Genomic DNA, 7,220 nt, shown 5'->3' with positions numbered 1-7,220 from the left:
ATGTAACTAGTCTCTTGTTGGAGTCTCTGGTATGCTTGTGGTGTTTGATTTTCCTGTGGCTTAGATGGTTTCTTAAGTCAGTTTGTTTGAGTAGGCAGAAAGTTCTCTGCTTTACCTAGGATTTTGTGATTCCCTCCCAAGTTAGTTCAATGGGAGGGAGATCTGCTTTGAGTATCTCAAAAGAGGGAGATGGCTGTTTCCTCTAGTATGAAGATGCTGTGATGACGCTAGGTTCTGGGTAGAGTTGAGTCCTTTCAGCAAACAGCAACTTTTCCCTGAGGAGTTAGCTCCTGAGATACTTACAGAGCCCAGCCTGGAGCCATTCTCAGGGTTTATGTCTACTGAATTTCAATTGGTTGTCAAGGATGCTGTAGGGAGGGGTAGCCTCTGGTTCAGTTTACCCAGGGAAGAAATCCACTCCTGGGTCTGTCGGAGCTTGCTCAGCCAGGCTGGGAGAATTTTCCCTGGGTAGAGCTAAGACTGGCAGGTCAGGTGAGGTTTCTGTGACCTGCTAAATGACTCTTGTTTCCTTCCAAGGCCTGAGTTGGAGCTAGCTGCTCATCCATACCTTTGTCAGTATCAAATATGGAGATCTCTTGTAGTGGGGATCTGGAGAGGTGGCCTTCCCTCCTCTGCTCCCTCAGAAGAAGTGAGGATGTCAGGCTTCTACTAATGCTGGAGTCTTAGTTCCTGGGTCCTCTCTGTCTACAAATTTCAGAATGAAGATGTCTGCTCCTTGTCAGTTCTTGCTGGTGTTGTGTAGAATCTGCTTGCCTGCCATATTTTGCGCGTTTGTCCCGGACTCTCTGTATTACCGGTATGGTGGCAACAGCCACTGCTACTGCGGCTGCAGCCGCAGCTGCTGGCAAATGGTCAGATCTGTCTCCTTGCCTGGATTTTCCCTCTCTGGCCTAACTCTCTGTCCTGTGATGGCACACTTGGTGTGATTCTCTGGCTTAGGACTGTTTCCTGGAACACTAAAACTGCTTTCTATGTAAGAGCTTGTTTAGCCAGCTTCTCCTCCTCCATCTTCCCGGAACTCCTACCCTATTTTTTGTACATGCCTTTCAACCATGTATGGCATGGGCAGCAGTTCAGTAAATAAACTACTTTACCAGACTGAATTCCGTGCGGTGTTCTATTCATTGGCTATCTTATGAAACTCACCTAATTAATATACTTAACACTTCAAAATTTCTAGTTATAAATCCATGGATATTTTTGTGACACATGTAAGTTCAGTATTGACAAAACATATGTACTAACATCGTTTAGCTGTATAATTCTGCCTGGAATCTTTAATAGCAGCTTAATTAACCATAAAGTCTATTTTGTTTGCTTTCCTTTGTTTTGTTTTTTGCTTAAAGTAATAGAAGAGTGGGTGGGATAATCTGAAAGGATCTCTAGCTTCATATTTTCTCATTACCCTCTAAGTACCTCTATGATGAAAACTTTAAAAACCTGAAAACGGAAATCAAAACAGAACTTAGAAAGTGGCAAAACTTCCCATTCTCCTGGATTAGGATCAACATCGTGAAAATGTCAATACTTCCCAAGGCTATCTACAAATTCAATGCGATAACTATCATTATTCCAAACTCATTCTGCAAGGGAATAGAAGAAGCAGTCCAAAAATTCATATGGAACAATAAAAGACACCGAATAGCAAAAATGATCCTTAATAGAATGAACAGTGCTAGAGGAACATCAATACCAAATTTCAAACTCTACTACAAAGCCATAGTAATCAAAACAGCTTTGTTCTGGCACAAGAACAGACCTCAGTTCTAATGGAATAGAATTGATATCCCAGAAATGAACCTACAGACCTATAGCCATCTAATCTTCTATAATGGAGCTAGAAAAATAGAATGGAAGAAAGACAGCCTTTTCAGTAAATGGTGCTGGCAAATTTGCTTATCTACTTGTAGAAGACTAAAGCTAGATCCTTGCACCAGAATCAACTCCAAATGGATCAAAGACCTCGGAGTCAAAGCAGACACTCAAATAGTAATTTTTAAAATAATGAACTGCCTAGTGCCTCTGGCTCACATATATAATCCTAGCTATAGTTAGGATTACAGGTATGAGAAACAAACACTAGGTGTGTGTTGTTCATGATGGTTTGTATTGGCATGTTTTAATATTGTTTGTTTCTTATACTACAATGCTCTTATTTTTATTTTCACTTAGGTGGGGGAGTGTTGAACCTTCTTTGCTTGAGATGGAGCCATGTGGAAGTTCTTGCCCAGTATGGCATGGAATTGAAATCCTCCTGCTCTAAGCTCCCAATGGACATGGGATGATAGACGTATTCCATCACACAGAGCCAGGGGTTGTGGAGCATTGCAGGTAAAACTACACTGGTCTTGAAGTGATGTCCCAAATAGCTAGCTTTACAGGCATATGCCTTCAAAACCTTGTTGTATTTCGTTTCACTTTGAAGTAGTGTTTGTACATACTTAGAGATACAATGATAACAGACTACATGCTTAATATATAAAATAGTCAATATAATTAGCAAGTTTATCTCCTAACACTTTGAAGGTAATATATTTTGGTAACTCCTGCCTCTGATAGTTATTTTTTTGGAATATACCATAAACATGAATACATTGATAATGTGCACTTGAAGACTGGAAGTTGATAGAGATAGACAAGTTAAACTATGTGCAGTAAATATATATTTATCTATTGCTGTTCTGAAGAACATTATCATATATTCACCATTACAATACCACCATATATTAACCATGACAATAATTTTCCTGCAGTGTAGAAGTTCCTATTTCATAATCTGCCATCTTTTATCATTTTTACATTCTCCTTATGAGTATGAATGTTTTCTTGTTCCGTTATTAAGATGGAATTAAAAAATTTATAGAATTTACTGAAATTATCTAATTTATTTGGTTTTGTGTTGTTAAATCATTACAACCAAGGTTTCATGAAAGTTATGCTAACAGACTATATCACTAAATTTTATTCTAATTACATCTTATTATTGTATTTTGATATTAGGTTTTGCTGTTGTTGTTTTATGATATTGAGTGTTGTGAAGCTGGACTGAAACATGCAACCCCACTACCTCCAGTAACAATGTTTATCACCAGGTTTTGGAGGCTCTCTCCTCTCCAGTTCACTACAAAAACTTGCAGTGGAACTTTGGCACAATTGGTAGAGCACTACAGTGAAGGGAAAGATCCTCGGGATTGTCATATAGTCCTTGCTCAAATCTTAAAACACCTTTATGCACAGACACACGTTCACCCACATACACACACACACACACACACACACACACACACACACACACACACACACACAAGTACATGCACAAAATGGCAGGCAATATTGTCTCTTAAATTCTTATCCAGATATTGGACAACATCCCACTTATTTGTGAAGGGTTTTCCTTGATTATTTTGAAGGAGGAGGACAGTTCATGGGACACAAACGACAAGACTTTAGTGAGGAATGCTTTATAAATGCCTAGCTTATAAACAGAACAGGAGTACAGTTTTTATCTTTAAATATTACATTCCTTCAAATATAGTATTTTAAAATAATAACCATTAAATTATGAGAAGACAACGCAGCACCTCTTCCCTTCTCCCCTTCCCCTCATTCATAAAATATAATAAAAGTTTCAAAAATGCTCTTCTGTCTTACAAAATGTTTGACTACATGTATAATGTTTGTTTTTCAATACTTTTTTTATTTTCCCACCTCTAGGTACTTACCTTTTTTCCAGCTGACAGCACACAGAGCCTTCAAGAGCAAACAGAAAAATAGGAAACAAAAAACCTAACAATGTCCTAGTAAGTGGATGTCAATAATACATGCAAGAAACACATGGCAGGCTGAGAGGGCCCTGAGAGGCAAAATGATTTGTGCAGGATGAGAAGAATAGTGACAAATAAGGGTGGGATCTGAGCTAGGAAGGGCTCTTTGAGACTGAGACCATGACTTTATCTAGGCCTAGCTGATAATGTTGGGATTTGACAATATCCACATGTGTATAGAGTGAAGTAGGAAGGGAGATTTCAGTCTACAGTTTGTCTTTGGGATGGTCTTATGTGAGCAAGCAGCTTAGATGATTAGGCTCTGAGATATGACTCTACCTCCCTCATAATGGAATAGAATATGGAACTCTGAGAGCCAAGCAACTATAACTAAAAGTCAACTCAAGCCAGCTCACTTGGCCTGTGGCTCAGGAACAAGAAAGATGCTCCTGTATTGTTTTCAAACTTCAAGAGATTCAGGTCTCAGGCATGAGTGGTGTGTGCCTCACTCGATGCTGCAGACAATGGATCAGTGCTAAACCACGAAACCAATGTCTCAGGCCTTGTTATAAGAAGAAACCAAGGCAACTCCGGCAAGGTAAAACTATGACAGGAAACCTATTTAATCTCATCCTAGCCCACACTAGAACCTTCTTCTTGTGTGCTTTTATATGAGTAGACTGAGAAAATATTTACTGTGTAGTTTTCAATCCACTCTATTACAATTACTCAATTTAAGTGTACTCCCATTTCCATGTTTCAAAGATCCATTCTTTTTTACAACCCCAGTGTGACAATGAGTCAGCCCAAACCCTGAATATGCCTTATAATATATGGTGCCTGGACTCAGGTTTGCTGGAAATTCTGGAAATGGACCTGGTCCCTGCCTACCAGAAAGCTGATCTCTTCTATGTTGGAAACTTCCTCCACCACTATAGAAAGCGGGGACAATAGAGCAGTTGCTGGATATTCTGTTTAAAAAGTGAGTATTCCTTAGCCGGGTGCCGGTGGCCCACACCTGTAATCCTAGCTACTCAGGATGCTGAGATCTGAGGATCAAGGTTCAAAGCCAGCCTGGACAGGAAAGTCCATGTGACTCATCTCCAGTAAACCACTAGAAAACCGGAAGTGGTGCTGTGGCTCAACTGGTAGAGTGCTCACATTGAGTTGAAGGCTGAGGGATAACATCCAAACCCAGAGTTCAAGCCCCACGACTGACAAAAAAAAGTGAGATTTCCTCCTTCAAACCCAAGACTGATGAGACCCCCTCCAGAATATTGGAATAATTGGTACCTCTCTGAGACTGTATCACTGGGGTCTTATCAAAGGAGCTTGGCTTGAGACAAAGAAGAGCAGTCTTCGACTAATTCCTTAGGACTGGGCTGCCAGAACATTTCATTTGCCTCATAAGCTAGTGGAGCCTTAATGATTTTCTTGCTGAAAGAATAGGATTAAAAGAATGAGCCGGTCTCATCCAACCTCCACCCTCATCTAGGAAATCACTATCTTGGAGGCCTTTGAAGGAATATAGACAGAAGAAAGGATGAAACTTGAATTTGAATTTGGGGCCTGAGTTCTGTAACATTCGTAGCACTCTAACAATTGAGCCCCAAGTCTAGTTCTGGCCTTTGGCTGGTTAAATGAAGATGTGTCTTTAGATTTTACAAACTAGACTGGGTTCAAACTGATTTCAATCTGATCCTCAGATCTCACCTTCCTGATTGCTAGGGTTAGAGGCATGAGCCATTCCGCAGTTATTTGGAAAGATGTATATAAGCACACTCACAGTATTTCCATGAAATTGTATAGACATATCTTCACTTTTTTTAAAAGTTTTTATTCATTTTTTTATTTTTTATTTTTTAATATTATTTTATTTTATTTGAGAACATACTGTACAGAGGGGCTACAATTACATGGGCAGGATAATGCATACATTTCTTACCAAGCATTGCAGCCTCCTCCTTTGTTTACCCTTCACCTCCCTTCCCAGCCTCCCCCTCCCCCACCCAATTATACCCCCCTCCCCCCCCACCGACATTGTAAAGCTGGTTTTGACATGACATTTCATGTTTACATTACCATTTGTGACTTAGACAGTCCCATGTGTGTCCTGTTCAGAAAAGGAGAAGCAAAGAGTTAACTTCTTTCTCCCATTGGTACAGATCTTTCTACCATAACTGGGAGGAAGATGAACAAGTGAAAAAGTAAGTGGACATTGGCACAAAGAGAAATTTTGTCCTTTGAAACTTGGTACCTTTGACGTTTCTGAATCAAAGTCAATTTTCTTCTTTGCACACCAGTTGTTATTTTCATCAGAGGGTTGAGGTTTGGCACATCAGCGGATAGCAGATTACACAGTTGTGGATGTGGTTGTAGTTTTGGATTCTCATGGATGCCAGGGAGGGCTGTATATAACAAGTCAGATCCATTGGGGAAACAACTTTCTCTTCTTATCACAGGGAGAAATTTTTAAGATTATATTTGAGAAATTTCTAGAAGTGGGTTGTGAGGAGCATCCTGCTTGCAGGAGTCTCTTCCCACTTCCCAACATGCAAGTCTTGCCAGAAAGAGTCTATAGTACAAGGTTCAGGATGGAGAGGGTGGGCTCTCATTTTCCTTTTCACTAATCTTCCCACAGCATTGTTTATTCTATCCTCCCTATGTGGATGGACTTCTACCCTGATGATTTCTATGTGCCTAAGAACCATGACACCCTGAAAGAACTTACACAGAATGTCAAGATCAACATGGTCTCTTCAGACCTGCTCTTCTGCTTATATATTCTTCTGGACCAGCTGGAGGAATCCATGACCCATGATACCAAGAAAAAGAGGAAGAACTTGTTTAGATGCCTCAGGGCTCGTGAGGAGGGATGGAACCTGGGTCTCTAGGGATGGGCCCAATTGGTCATGAGACCTTAGTACTCCTCAGTTTGGCAAAATGTCCTTTTATGGATATTCTATGCCAGGTATAATCTGTTCTCCTTTTGAAAGAACTTGGAAGTAGCCACTCATTTGAAACACCCTACATTCTAATCAGTGTTCAATCCAACCTCAAATTCTACAGCTTCTCCCATTAAATCCTCAGAAGTTTAGTCACACCTTAACTTCTAGGGTCTACTCTAAGATTTCTGTACCTATTTACATTCTCAGGTTTGCATCACCGTAAAGCAGCTCCTGCAGAGCTCCAGATAAAGAACCCATCATTGATGTCGTCAATGGTGACTGATTGAGATTGGAAGATCTCCAGAAAGCATGTGAACATAGAGGATTTTTTTTCAATTTGTAGAAAGGCCCAAGTAGGTTTTGAGTCCTGTGGACATCCCACTGGTTCTGAACCCCACATGTGATGCAGGTGTACCTGCACATAACACCAAGGATGAAGACAATCCAGAATGTCTTCCATTGATGTTCACAATCCAACTAGATCGCC

The 7,220-nt window shown here is 40.2% G+C and overlaps 1 long non-coding RNA gene across 2 annotated transcripts; it reads left to right on the top strand.

Annotated features, from left to right (window-relative positions):
- Nucleotides 1-4,260: 4,260 nt before the first annotated feature.
- LOC138813041 (uncharacterized) lies at nucleotides 4,261-6,578 on the top strand. Of its 2 annotated transcripts, none has more exons than XR_011367700.1 (3): nucleotides 4,261-4,383; nucleotides 4,636-4,767; nucleotides 6,427-6,578. It is a non-coding gene; the product is annotated as an uncharacterized lncRNA (long non-coding RNA). The 2 variants fall into 2 exon arrangements; XR_011367699.1 differs by having other exon boundaries at nucleotides 4,575-4,767.
- The last annotated feature ends 642 nt before the right edge of the window (nucleotides 6,579-7,220 follow it).

Source organism: Dipodomys merriami, unplaced genomic scaffold (genome assembly GCF_024711535.1).
Source record: "Dipodomys merriami isolate MVZ:Mamm:240054 unplaced genomic scaffold, mDipMer1.0.p SCAF_58, whole genome shotgun sequence".
NCBI lineage: Eukaryota > Metazoa > Chordata > Mammalia > Rodentia > Heteromyidae > Dipodomys > Dipodomys merriami.
The sequence above is the reverse complement of the archived record's forward strand: the minus strand, read 5'-3'. Positions and strand labels throughout refer to the sequence as shown.